We start from the raw sequence: 13,987 nt of genomic DNA on the forward strand, positions 1-13,987 counted from the left end.
TCTCTCTCTCTCTCTCTCTCTCTCTCTCTCTCTCTCTCTCTCTGTGCGTTCAGAGAGCTCTAGAGAGAGAGATTTGTGTGTGTGAGAGAGAAAGATGTGATTGTGTGTGTGTGTGTGTGTGTGTGTGTGTGTGTGTGTAGAGATAGAGAGAAGATGATTATGCATACACACACACACCCATACTCCTCAGCTACACACTGTATAGCTAGCAGTCCTTGAACATATCATTGTGTGATGGGGATTAGTTCTAAATTTTGGTTGTAGAACTTCCCAGTCCTACTCGTGTATAGTTTACTCATTACCTCCCTCACATCACAAATGCAGAGAAGCATTTGTTATAGAAATGTATGTGGGTTACTTGATTTTAATGTTTTAAGCTTTTTCTTTGTTTAGAAACTTGCTATAGGGAGAGCTTGCATGGTGTGAACACTCTACTTAGGCACTTTGGGAGAGTGGGTAATTTGTATGGCAAAGATATACAATATCTGCAGCTCAGGTTGTTTCGATCACTCGCTTTGTAATGTGTTGTTCTTGTTTTTACATGAAGTGCTTTTGTGGCAGGTAGAGAGCCGGGGTAGTTGTTTAATACGCCATCCGTCTGTGGGATTGGGACTGGGATGTGAGTGGAGGCAAGATTGTATATAAAGCAGGATAAGAAAGAGGAGATTACATAGAGAGAGCATTAGCTGTGTGTACACGGTACAACAAGAGCAAGAAAATACTCACCAAAAAGAAAGAAGAGGATGGTCTCACTTGTATATAAAGAAAGTTAATTTCTCAACAAACAAAGCAACGACAAGTAAACACATACCTCCAAGTGAAGGTTAATCAGAGACATGTATGGATTGCAAAGCCCTTTTGGGTGAAGAAAGAAGACCTCATTTGAAGTACATAGTAACATGTACTACACTTTTGTAGTCAAAAAGACATTTCGAGCATGTTTTGGGGGCTGTTTGTGCGGTTTTTAATTTCGGTAGTAGTCACTTTTGGGTACCAAATTTGCATTGTTCTTCCTCCTACCCACCCTGCGTAAAGGGGGCTACTTTTTCATGAGGACCTGGGCATCAATATGAGTTAATCTCCTCTAGCTCCCTCTATTGAAAATGTGTTGCAAGTAAATGCAATACTAAAGCCAAAAATCAAGACCATTACAGAGTCATACTCAACATCTTCACCTCTTGTGCCAATGATATTCTCAGACGTTTTGATAATTATTGGTAAGGTAGAGTTTTGTGAACCTATCTTGACTTTGATGATGAGTAAATCCTATCCAATACAAGAAGTACACATGGTTTTTCACGTCGAGAAAAATAAAAAACACATTCATAAGTGCAATCAGTTCATCTAGAGCTCGAAACCTGGGCTCCCAATTGCATAATTTATAGATGCACCATTTCTATGAGATTGAAATGTCACTTTTAAACACGCTTCATATTTCCCTTGACACTACATGACGATCCGCTTTGCTTTTTTGATCTGTCTCGTAGCTCCTCTTGAGCATCTGGATGCACTAGTTTATGCTAGGAGAAGCAAAGGGATCGACCTTTGCAGCTAGGCTCGGGGGGTGTTACCATATTATAGTAGTGATGTGTGTGAACACACTTAGGACCGCCGGGGCACTTTTTCCCTCACTAGGAGGTTTTTTCCCCCGTGCATTGTATATACGCCCATTATCTTCTAGGGCTTGTTATCTTTCATTTTTGGCACTCATAATACACTACTGTGTTGTGCTCAAGCTTCCTCATTTTCTTGAAGTTGTGTGTGCATTCCTGCAACCCTAATTCCAACAATTGGTATCAGAGCAGGCTTCCTCCTCCCGGGCAGCATCACCGGCACCTGCCGCTTCATCTCCTCCGATTGCGACGAGGTTTCACGAGCGTCTGCAGGTTAGTATATGCCGTGGGCAAGCCCGTAGGGCTTGTTCGTTTCAGAATTTTGATCTGAAGTCATTTCGCCCTCCGTTTTTGCATTCCAAGTACTGCGCAGGCAAAATCGTCCTACTGTGCAGATTTTCTGTCAAGATTAAAATCTGCAGGACAGGTGCCCATTTGTCTGTTTTGGGCTGTGCTACATAGCACAGGTCGATTTTATACAGGTTTACCTCTTACAGACAGCATTTACATCTAGTAGTACAGTCATTGGCCATGGCTGACAACAATGATGTATTCCGCATGCTGGCTGCTGAGGATAAGTTGGATGGCACCAACTATCCATTGTGGGCATATATGATGCGACATGTATTGGTAGCAAAGGGGTTATGGAACATTGTGCAGGGTATTGATGCACGTCCTATTGTGGCTGGGAATGCTGCAAACACATCAGAAACAGGTACTGTTGATGATGGTGCAGGCACAAGTGCTGTAGCAGCTGTTCGAGAACCACCACTTTCAGCAGAGCAGATTCGTTGGGATGGTAGAGATGCGCAGGCTCATGCCTTGATTGCGCTGTCTGTCAAACGTACCATTATCCCACATATTCGCTCCTGCAGGACTTCTAAGGATGCTTGGGATGTACTTGCCACATTGTATCAGGCAAGAAATGAGGCTCGTGTTGCTTACCTCCGAAAACAGTTGGAGAGTGAGCATATGAACGAAGGTGATTCTATGGATAGCTTTTTGACAAAGATCAAGGATTTCAAAGAGCAGCTCATTTCTGCAGATGAAATCCTGTCAGACAGTTCACTTGTGCAGACTGTTTTGAATGGTCTACCAGATTCTTATCAGGGTTTTGCTTCCACTCTTCGCTTGATGATGAAAGGCAATCCCAATGCCTTATCATTTGAGGAGTTAGTTTCTGTTTTGCTGCAAGAAGACCAGTCAAGGCAAAACAGGAATATTATGCGTGTCGTAGATCAAGCTTTCGTTGCTAGTCAGAGAAGCGGGAAAGGTAAAGCTGGCTTTTCTTCTAGTAAGCAGAAATCTGCAAATGCTGCGCAACCAAAGAAGGAAGACAAAGATGAGAAGAAGGGTGACAAACAGAAGACATTTTGCAAGTACTGTAAGGAAAATGATCATGTCATCAAAGCGTGTCCTAAGCTGGCTGCGAAAGAGGCTAAGAAGAAAGAGGCTGGTATGGCTGTTGCAGATGCCTCTCCTTCTAACAATGAATCTGCTAATGTTGTTCAAGATACAGAATGGGCATTCAATGCGCAGTGCAGTTATGACCCATCTTTGCATGACACATGTATGTCTGCAGTAGATTCAGATGTATGGTACTTTGACAGTGGTGCCACTAAGCATATCACCTCGCAGCGCAGTTTATTCACTTTCCTTGAGTCTGCTCCCACAGGGAATACTGTCACTTGTGCCAATAACTCCTCTTATCCCGTTAAAGGAGTTGGACAGATTGTGCTGAATGTTGCAAATTGCAACACCTTTACACTTTTTGATGCATTGTATGTGCCAGGGATCAAAAAGAATCTGCTGTCAGTCTCCGCATTTGCCAAAACAGGTTTGGTTGTAAAATTTGTGGATGACAGATGTACTGTTCATGATCTCTCTTGTGGTGACATCATTGTAGCATCTGGTTCACTATGTCGAGGGCTGTATAAGCTCAATATGGATGGCAAATGTGTAGAGGATTCAGCATGTGCTATTATGGATACGCAGGCTATTTCAAATGCAAAACTGTGGCATGCACGTTTTGGTCATCTGAATTTTGCAAGTTTGCTGCGCCTGCAGAAATCTGAAATGGTGTCTTCTTTGCCTAAGCTTGAGGCACCTGTCAAGCATGTTTGTGAGGGCTGCATATTGGGTAAAATGCAGCGTGCTTCCTTTCCCAAAGATGGATCAGTGAGAGCTGAACGCAGATTGCAGCTTGTTCACAGTGATGTTTGTGGTCCCATGCAAACTCCATCATTTGGAAACTACCTTTACTTCGTGACTTTCATTGATGATTTTACCAGGCATGCATGGGTATATCCTTTGAAGGCAAAGTCCGAAGTGTTTTTGTGCTTCAAACAGTTTTTGGTTATGGCTGAAAATGTGTCAGAAAGTAAGATGGGCACCCTCCGTTCAGATCGAGGGGGGGAGTATATGTCTTCAGAATTTAATGCATTTCTGGCTGAGCGTGGGATAAAACACCAATGTACAGTGCCGTATACACCACAGCAAAATGGTGTGGCTGAGAGAAAAAACAGGTCTCTCATGGAAATGGCAAGATGTATGGTTAAGAGTCAAAGTCTACCACATGGTTTTTGGCTTGAGGCTGTCATGTGTGCCACTTATGTACTAAACAGGTGTCCCACCAAAGCATTACAGGTTGTCACTCCATATGAGGCTTGGCATAGCCGCAAGCCATCTGTTGGCCATTTACGTGTTTTTGGTTGCCTGGCATATGCATTAGTGCCTGTGCAACATCGCAGAAAATTGGATGACAAAGCTGTCAAATGTATTTTTGTTGGATATAGTGCTGAGAGCAAAGGCTATCGTTTGTATCATCCACAGACAAAGCGCATTTTGGTTAGCCGTGATGTTGTATTTGTGGAAGATGCAGTTCAGCCCTTGGTTTCATGTACTAAGGAGACAGATATCAGCTCACGTGATGTCTATGATACATTGTTGCCTCTTTTCAGTGGTGCACAGTCAAGTGCAATACCTCATGAGGCAGTTTTTCAGCCTATGCAGGTTTTAAATGATGGCACAGATCAGCCTATATCTGATGCAGATGTGCATGATGCACTTGAGGATGAGAGACAAGAGATTGAAAGCTCTAGGAACATGCCTAGATGGCTGGTGCAGACTTTGCGTGACAGCAAGTTGGATGCCCCTTTGTCTAGTCGCACTCGTTCTGGCTCTCATGGTGCCTCTTATGCGTCAGATTGTTATGCATTGGCTGTTTCTAGTATGTGCGATGAAAGTGAGCCTGTTTCATTTGATGAGGCACAAAGTTCAGAAAATTGGATGGCTGCTATGCAAGCAGAATACGATGCTATTATGAAGAATAGTACATGGTCTTTATGTGACTTGCCCCCTGGCAAGAAGGCCATTGGCACTAAGTGGGTATACAAATTGAAGCGTAAGCCTGATGGCATAGTGGATCGCCATAAGGCTAGGCTTGTTGCAAAAGGTTATGCTCAAGAGAAGGGCATTGATTTTGATGAGACTTTTGCTCCCACATGTCGTATGACCACTGTTCGTAGCATCTGTGCATTAGCAGCTCATAATGGTTGGAATGTACATCAGCTGGACATAAAGACTGCGTTCTTAAATGGAGATTTGCATGAGGAGGTGTATGTATCGCAGCCTCGTGGTTTTGTTCAAAGAGGGCAGGAAAACAAAGTGTGCAGGTTAAAAAAGGCTTTATATGGTTTAAAGCAAGCTCCACGAGCTTGGTATGAAAAAATACATGCATATTTGACTGCACATGGGTTTCAGAATAGTCCAACAGAAAGCACTTTGTATGTTAAACGTGTGGATGGTGTACATCTAATCATTGCTCTCTATGTCGATGACATGCTGCTCACAGGACCAAATGAGAGTCATATTGCTGATTTTAAGGCTGATTTGAATGCCTCTTTTGAGATGTCAGATTTGGGGCATTTGCATCATTATTTGGGGATACAATTTAAGCAGTGTGATGGAGGTATTGCTTTGTGTCAGACAAAGTATATTGAAACATTGTTACGGAGATTTGGCCTTGAAGACTGCAAGCCTATTGCTACTCCAATGGAGACAGGTTTGAAGTTGAGTCTTCATGATGCTGGAGATCACTTTGATGTCACACTCTATCAGACAGCTGTTGGTTGCCTCATTTATGTATGCATTACGAGGCCAGACATTCAGTTTGCAGTCTCACAGGTGAGCAGATTTATGCATAGCCCAGGCATTAAGCATTGGCAGGCAGTGAAGCGTATCTTTCGCTATTTGAGTGGTACTCGGCATCTTGGGTTGTTTTATCCCAAGGGGGGATCATTGCCGCCAGATTTACATGCTTTTTCAGATTCTGACTGGGCTGGTTGTTATGACACACGCGTGTCCACGAGTGGTTTTTGCTTCATGCTTGGAAGCTCATGCATATCATGGTTGAGCAAGAAGCAGCCTACTGTGGCCACTTCTAGTTGTGAAGCTGAGTACAGGGCAGCTTTCACAGCTACGGTTGAGTGTGTGTGGCTCAGACGCCTTATGGCTGATTTGGGTGTTGGGCAGCCATCTGCCACCACCATCTTCACTGACAGTCAGAGCGCATTGGCAGTTGCGCGGAACCCAGTGTTCCATGGTCGTACGAAGCACATTGAGGTGCACTACCATTATGTCAGGGAGAGACTCTCTGCAGGAGAGATCAGTTTGGCTTATGTGCCAACACAGGATAACCTTGCAGACCTTTTCACAAAGGCTCTGCCTCGTGAGAAGTTCGAAGCTTTTCGCAAAGCTTTGGGCTTACTCCCTTTTGTGGATTCGTCCACATAGCTAGACACTTCCCTCTACATGAGTGCTAGCTCTTGTTCACCGCATCACTCCAGGGGGGATTTGTTACCATATTATAGTAGTGATGTGTGTGAACACACTTAGGACCGCCGGGGCACTTTTTCCCTCACTAGGAGGTTTTTTCCCCCGTGCATTGTATATACGCCCATTATCTTCTAGGGCTTGTTATCTTTCATTTTTGGCACTCATAATACACTACTGTGTTGTGCTCAAGCTTCCTCATTTTCTTGAAGTTGTGTGTGCATTCCTGCAACCCTAATTCCAACAGGGGGTTCACCTCGCAGAAGATGAAAGAGAGAGAGAGAGAGAGAGAGAGAGAGAGAGAGAGAGAGAGAGAGAGAGAGAGAGAGAGAGAATTATAGATAGATATAAATGTATTGTCACATTAGTGATGTGCCATTAGCTACATGCAATACTCAAGACTGCGAGGGAGAAGGAGATGGCTGAGGCTCATTGCCCAACCAAAGATGTCCTCCACAAGTGGTGACATGTAGAGACAAGGGCACGCAGAGAATGGGGTAGGGGATCCTTGTTGTCTCCTCCTGCCTCGTTGGCTTGTGCTCCACTATCCTCCTCGACGCAAATAGACACATGGTGGCTATCCATCGTAGCTTGCGCCAGTATGGGCCATGTGGCACAAAGCCAATCGCACGATCGAAAAGAAGCTCGATGCACATGTGCTTGTACATTAGACACAATCACGGTTGAAAATTATGTGAAATCTTTGGGTAAAAAAGCATCAATTTTATTGGTTGTTTTGTAAGGATTAGTAAAACATGGCTGCAAAAGGAATTCTCCCCACATACCGCCAAGTTTCCAAGAACCCCATTCAGCCCCTAAATCCCCCTCTTTGCTTCCTTCTATTGAAGATGTGTTGCAAGTACATGCAATACTGAAGCTAAAAATCAAGACCATTACTTAGAGTCAAACTCTTGTGCCAATGATGACGTTCTCAGACGTTTTGATAATTATTGGTAAGGTAGACTAGTTATGTGAACCTATCTTGACTTTGATGAGTAAATCCTATCCCCCCTTTTCTTCATTTTGCCAACCACATTGGACATTTTTTAGTCCATTTCCACCCCCCACAGCCCTTGGCATCACGTTTTTTTACCTCCTACTACTAGTAAATTATTAATTTAACACTCTACACGATCTCTCTCTCTATCCCACTCTTCCTCTCTATCCCTCTCTTTCTTCCTCTTACTACTAGTAAATTATTAATTTAACACTCTACACTATCTCTCTCTCTCTTTCTCTCTATCCCACTCTTCCTCTCTATCCCTCTCTCTTTCTTCCTCTTTTTGCAAAATACTTTGGCAGCATTTCACCTAGCAAGCCCGGCCCTTGAACGACAACCCGGGCAGGCCTCACCACATTCACACCTGAACGGTGTGACACAGAGAGATATTCTAGATACATTCATGTGTATCATTGGAAACCTGACGTCACACAGAGAGCCTGTAAGCACACTAAAATGCATGCAGAGCTCGTGTATGGAAAGCACCAAACTTGACTACAACGTATCTATGTAGACAGGCACACCATGTCACAATTGTAGAGTCTACAGAGAAGTGCAGGCCGCCCGGCCGGTCAAGTGTGACAGGCACATGAGCCAGCAACAGGTAGCCTATAGGTATCTCTTGCTCAAGCTACCATCTTGGGCACATGCAAGGGGTGGGGTTTGGAGAGAGAGAGAGAGAGAGAGAGACCCATGGCAAGTGATGATCACAAGACATGGCTCCAATTTTCACTATTAATTATACAATAAAGCATAGCTAAGCTATCCATTAGTAAACCCCATCTCACGATAATTAGCAAGTGGAATGCTCAAATTGAAAAGGTCTGAGTGGAATCAAGGTTGTGATTAGTATTTTATGTTTGACAATGCCAAAACTATATAGACGGCTGCTTCCAATTGTGTTCAATGTAGCTTTTTAGCATGGCTTTTGCCAAAACTACTTGCCTACGTTCCTTGTAATTTAATTTATGGAAGACAATCATTTCAATCAAATGCAAATAGTATTTCAAGTTATCACAATCCCCGGACACCATCACATCTCTAATTGGATTAAGATTTAAACCTTTAACAAGACCAATCTTCCAATCAAGCTATGTCCCATATCTTTAGTTGTTGCTTCAAGTAATCCCCAATGATATGGTTACAATCATAGGTCCTTCTAGCACTACCTGCAACTCTTCTTTTGTTTCCGGTCTACCATTTAGTTCCTTGTACACATGAGCTAACATCTATTTTTGGGATTTCTCCTCCATGTTAATAGATGTGATCTTTGTCAAAGGTTCCAAACAATCAGGATAGGATGCCTTTACATGACCAATGATGTCCACGTGCGCTTTTGCTAAGTGGGGCATCGATTTTGTTGGCCCTATTAAACCACCAGCACGCTATACGCATGTTGAGTATATCATAGTGGCCATTGGATCTAGAGCAAAGGAAGAGGTTTGTGTAGCAATGCTTATCTTAGCAATTGATTGTGGCGAGATCGTACAAAGCCTTGGATGATGGTGTTTTATGCTTATGTGTTAATCTTGAGGATTACCAACCTACGAATCAAGGGATCTTTGTTGAATAGGATTCAAGATCCAGCCGGAGAATACAATAGGTAAACCCTTAAAAATGCATAGTTAGAACTCGAAAACTCGTGCCCTTTTTTGCTAAAGCAGTTTGGAACCCTGACATGCTTCTTTGTGGTTTTCTTACTCCCCGAAGATTTGGTGTTCGACTTATTTATTACCTTCTTATCCCCTCCCAAAGATTTGGTGTTCGACTTATTTTATTAACTTCTCAGCCCCTTTTTTAACCTTCTTTTTCTCTTCCTCCGTTTTCTTCTTGGTTCTTTCTAATATATTTTTAGTTTTTTAGTTTTTTTGCCTTTATTTTTTAATTAGCTCAACAGTCCGCATCACTAATAAAATGACGAACTGAAGAAAAGGAGAAGTCTGGGGAAAGAGAGAAAAGACCAATCCATGGGTTCTTCGAGAAGGAATAGCATTTCAAGCCAATCCGAGAGGTGCAACCCACTTCTTACCCAATCCGAGGGGTGAAGGTGCAATCTATCCCAATCCTTAAATGCTGGGCCATGAAAGGGGGTGGCTTTGCAATCTCGATCTTGTTTCCTCGATTGGTCTAAACCATCTGACCTATTCATTTCACAGGAAAGCCGTACAATATTATTAGCATTTGCTAAGAAATCTCTAGCTTGATCCGGGTTTACTCTGATGGAGTCTCTTGCCTATCGCCATCCAACCCATAAATATCTACATAACTCTTGATGTATGGCTCTTTCTGTAATATCAGGTTCATATCTAAATTACTCGCTTCTGTTGTGGTCGTGGCTTTGCTCTCGAAACCTTTCTTCAGGCCTAGTTGTTCGTAGCCTTGATTTGACAAAATAGAACAACTTTTTACTAACTATTTGCCACTCCATGGCACTTTACTTTGGCGGGCCCAACCCCAATTGCTCGGGTAGCAATCAATGCACATTATTGAATGATAAGGTGGTTCTCCGACTTGCTTCCTGCCACTCCGTGTGTCCTTGCCCTGTGTCCTTGCCCATTAGTCTTAGAATTAATACGCGCGTATTGGTTGGTTATCTTCATATCACTTGCGAGCTCCTCTCTTCTTATTTCTCGTGAAAAATGGCCACTAAAACTCTTTTCTAGGCCTAATAAACTGGACCAAAAAGAAAGGTTGTGCATAGAATGAGGATGCTCTCTTCAGTTGACCATCCCAGACCCGATACAATGGCTCTCAGGCCCTACCTCCAGGGCTTATTTTTCTACGAGGTCCCTCCCAGTCGCTATGGTATCAGTATCTAGGCGTGGTTGTTTGGTCCTTTTACCCTTCTCTTTGTGCTCCATTCCCTTTCCCATGCACTAATCATTGGGTAAGTCTCCATCAGTCTCACTCTACCCAACATTGACATTATTTGAGTAGGCAAAATCCACCACCGCACCTTCTTCCTTTATAGTGTCCCACTTCTTATGAATTGATTCAATTTCTGATTGATAGGACACCCTTTCATTTCTTTCAATAAGGTTTTCTCAATATTTCTTATCTCTATCTTGCATTCCCTAACATATTGTGTCTACCCTTGGCATGGAACTTGACGTTTGGGACTATAGGGGAAGGGCACTTCTATCTAGGGGTTGGGCAGGTTTATCCACCTTCTGTGATTTCTGGTACTCATTCCGCAGAGAATTGTCATATGTACCACAACGCTATTCTTGAAGGGAAATGTATCAACCCGCTGCCCATTCTCGTCATACACGGCTTCCCTCTTTCTTTTGGGATCTATATCTAGATTGAGTAACATGTCACTTTGGAAGACATTGAGGTCTTTCCAACTGACTCTAAAGTTTGATGTGACACTACGGCACTCTTTTCTATCTATATTTTTATATTGTTTCATGAACCATTCAATCTCTTTTACCAGATTCTTGGCGGTCTTTGGGAAGTGTAGTCCCTGCAAACAATTAGTCCCTCGAGTCATTCAGTCCTAAAGGTATGGTTCGGGATTTGTTCATTTCTAGTGACCAAATTCGTTGGTTCGAGGAGTGTAAATCCTACATTAGATCACCCAGTTTCAGGTATTTTTTTAGTAGCTTCCCATGGAAAACCACATGCGTATGAGACAATAGCGCCACTTCTCCACTTTGACTTGTGATATCTCGACACCTTTCGAAAACCTAAAGGTAGGCCTCTGAACCAACCTATGTCTAGTTGACCAAAGAGGTAACCGTGATTATTTGTAAAGGAGGAAATGGGATTCGAACCCATGATACAATCTTCTTGTATGTTGATTTAGCAAACCAATGCCTTAAGCCGCTCAGCCATACTTTATGGGGTGGGATTCATCAAGCCCGCATCTTGTACAACCTATTTGTTCGTGGTTTATAGGTCGAGTCAACATGAAGACCTTGAAGAGGTCTCAAAAGATGAGCGCTATATGGTGGCACTACTCGTGGTAGAGATAAGAAATGGTAAAAACCTAGAAAAAAGCATAAAAAGACCATTTATAGTTCTATCCTTGGCACACTAATAATACAATTCCAATTTCTCAGTTGTCTATCTTTTTGGTCAAAACTGTTTAGTGGTCTTGTGAGTGACAAAGTATCCATAACATAGTCTATTAGCCCCGACGAGGCACACCTCACAGAAATTCCCATAGCAGAGTCAGTTCTATCATCCGGGACGTTATCAAGAATTACTCTGTGCATACTCCATATTTCTTCTATATTGGAGTGTGCTTTTCCTATGTCCTCTAGCCTCTTTTATGTTAGCTTTCTCAAACCCTCACATCTTTTAAGTAGAGTGAAGGTAATGTTTCTCAACCCTTCGAAATCAGCTATGAAAGTCTTTGACAGTTTATGTTCTGCGATTTCTTTTTCGAATTCCACAAGCCGCCCTAATACATAAAGGGTGATAGCCTTCATGAAGGAACATGAGCCACGAAGGGCATCCCTTTCCATTTCATCAAAGGTCAATGCCATGCCAACCCGTTTGAATATATCTAGGAAGAATGCGTATTGATTCTCCAGGTCCTTGCGAGTGGATATGGGCCCGCTTGACGAGAGAGGATGGTCCATAAGACTTCTCTAAAATTTAAAATGAAGCGATTGTTGATGCCGCTTTCACTACTCAAGGTTTCCCCCATATCTGCACAATAAGCCATAGATTGGCTAGCATCAAGAAGAAAATAAGGAAATAAAAGGACAAAAAAGTTATTCCCTATCGAACCCAGTAATGGTAGTTAGAAGAATCCTATGACAAAGCCATTCAAGCATGATGTTAAATAAGGCTTTTGCACTAATGGCTTCAAACTGATGCGTAAGCATCGAACAAACTTGTTCCACATATTGGTTCCTTCTGCCTATAAGTTGCTACTTACCCAATAATACCGATTCCTCTTCCCTCATTTCATTAGCCGACTACGGCTCCAATATGGTATTATTCCCATTTTCTTGCCCCAATTTGAACATGAAATCTTTAGCAAAAGTGTCTTCCGCATAACCATTCATGTGTAAGCTTGTAAGTGTTTTAGTTTCAAAAGATGATTGTTTCTCCATACTTGAAAGTTTAATTTTTTTTATGCAAACCTGAATAAATCATCACTCTTTAATGTTTCCCTCCACGGGAAACTGCTCCTACTCTAAGGGGAGTAGATTCCGGTAATAGTAGCATTTCCAAAATCACAGGAAGGCCTTATCAAGGTGCATGGCATGAAAGTATTCTAAAGTTGAAGTACACAAAGACCTTTTGGTCTTTGTGTTGAATTAGAAGAGATCGGTCTAATAGGTACAAATATAGAGGTTGACAACAAAGAATAATTAGTCATTAAAGCATCCCGTTTCAATTTTTTAACTTTCATTTCCATGTGTAATATGTTATATCTCTTTTATCCACCTAGCGATGGTGGGAATTGAACCCACCTATGGAGAAAGTACCTTGAACGTTGTTGAGGGTTCTATACCTCAAGAAGAGGGCATAGATGGTCACTTGGCTTTTATAAAAGGTGTACCTAAGCAGTGGAAAAGGCCTTAGCTGCTGGTCGATTTAGATAACTTTTTTTCATTAAGCCCTCTATCCGGCTCTAAAGAACCATAACATAAGTTCCTGGTATATCTTCTTCATTATGACCTTTATTAGGTACACTAGCAAGCAGAGGAGATGTAATATGTCTGCTCTTTTTTGTGAGTCCAGATGGAAGTGAGAAACACAGATCAAGCACGTCAAGTTAGATCCCAAAGTGCCAATTAATTCGTGACCCTTTCAATTTATGTAATTAGAGCACATCAAGTTAGATCCCGAAGTGCCAATTAATTCGTGACCCTTTCAATTTATGTAATTAGTTATTAGAGTTCTAATCAAAGCCAAAGGAAGGATCACGAGAGACAACCTTGAGAAGGAATGTATTCGAGAGATCAACGATCTCGAGTTGGCCTTTAATGAAAAAACTGACACTATTAAATTGGTCCTTTAATCACAAATTCAAGCCATTGGTCACGGAAATGGGATACCAGGATTGAACAAATCAACCGGGGTGATGAGCACGGTAGTGGTAGGAGGAGATCCGACACACTGCGATAGTGGAGCGGGTGGTTCAACCTAGGAAGAGGCGTGGGGTGGGGATAGATGCTAGAAAGAGGCCCGAGATAAGGGCTATGAGAGATTAAGCGCACACACACACACACACACACACACACACACACACACACACACACAGAGAGAGAGAGAGAGAGAGAGAGAGAGAGAGACAAAACCACTTTACCTAGACCACAGGGATCAGATCCTGAAGAGGTAATCTGGAGGGAAGTCCCTAAGAGAGGTCGGAAGAGAGAAGGTGGTAGGGCCAGGGAGCCCGTACAATCTTAAGAGAGTTTAATGGGGAACTAGTAGAATCATATGTGGCATCTTTTGGCAAAAAAGTAGAATAAGGAATTGTAAAATTAAGTGGTCCAAAAGGAAGGGTAAAATTGACAGGAAAAAGAAACCATTAATAGGGTTAAACCTTGACCACATGGGGCCCCCAACAATCGCC

This window comes from Cibotium barometz, chromosome 5, assembly GCF_041138505.1.
Source record: "Cibotium barometz isolate CiBa-2024 chromosome 5, ASM4113850v1, whole genome shotgun sequence".
NCBI classification, from domain to species: Eukaryota; Viridiplantae; Streptophyta; class Polypodiopsida; order Cyatheales; family Cibotiaceae; genus Cibotium; species Cibotium barometz.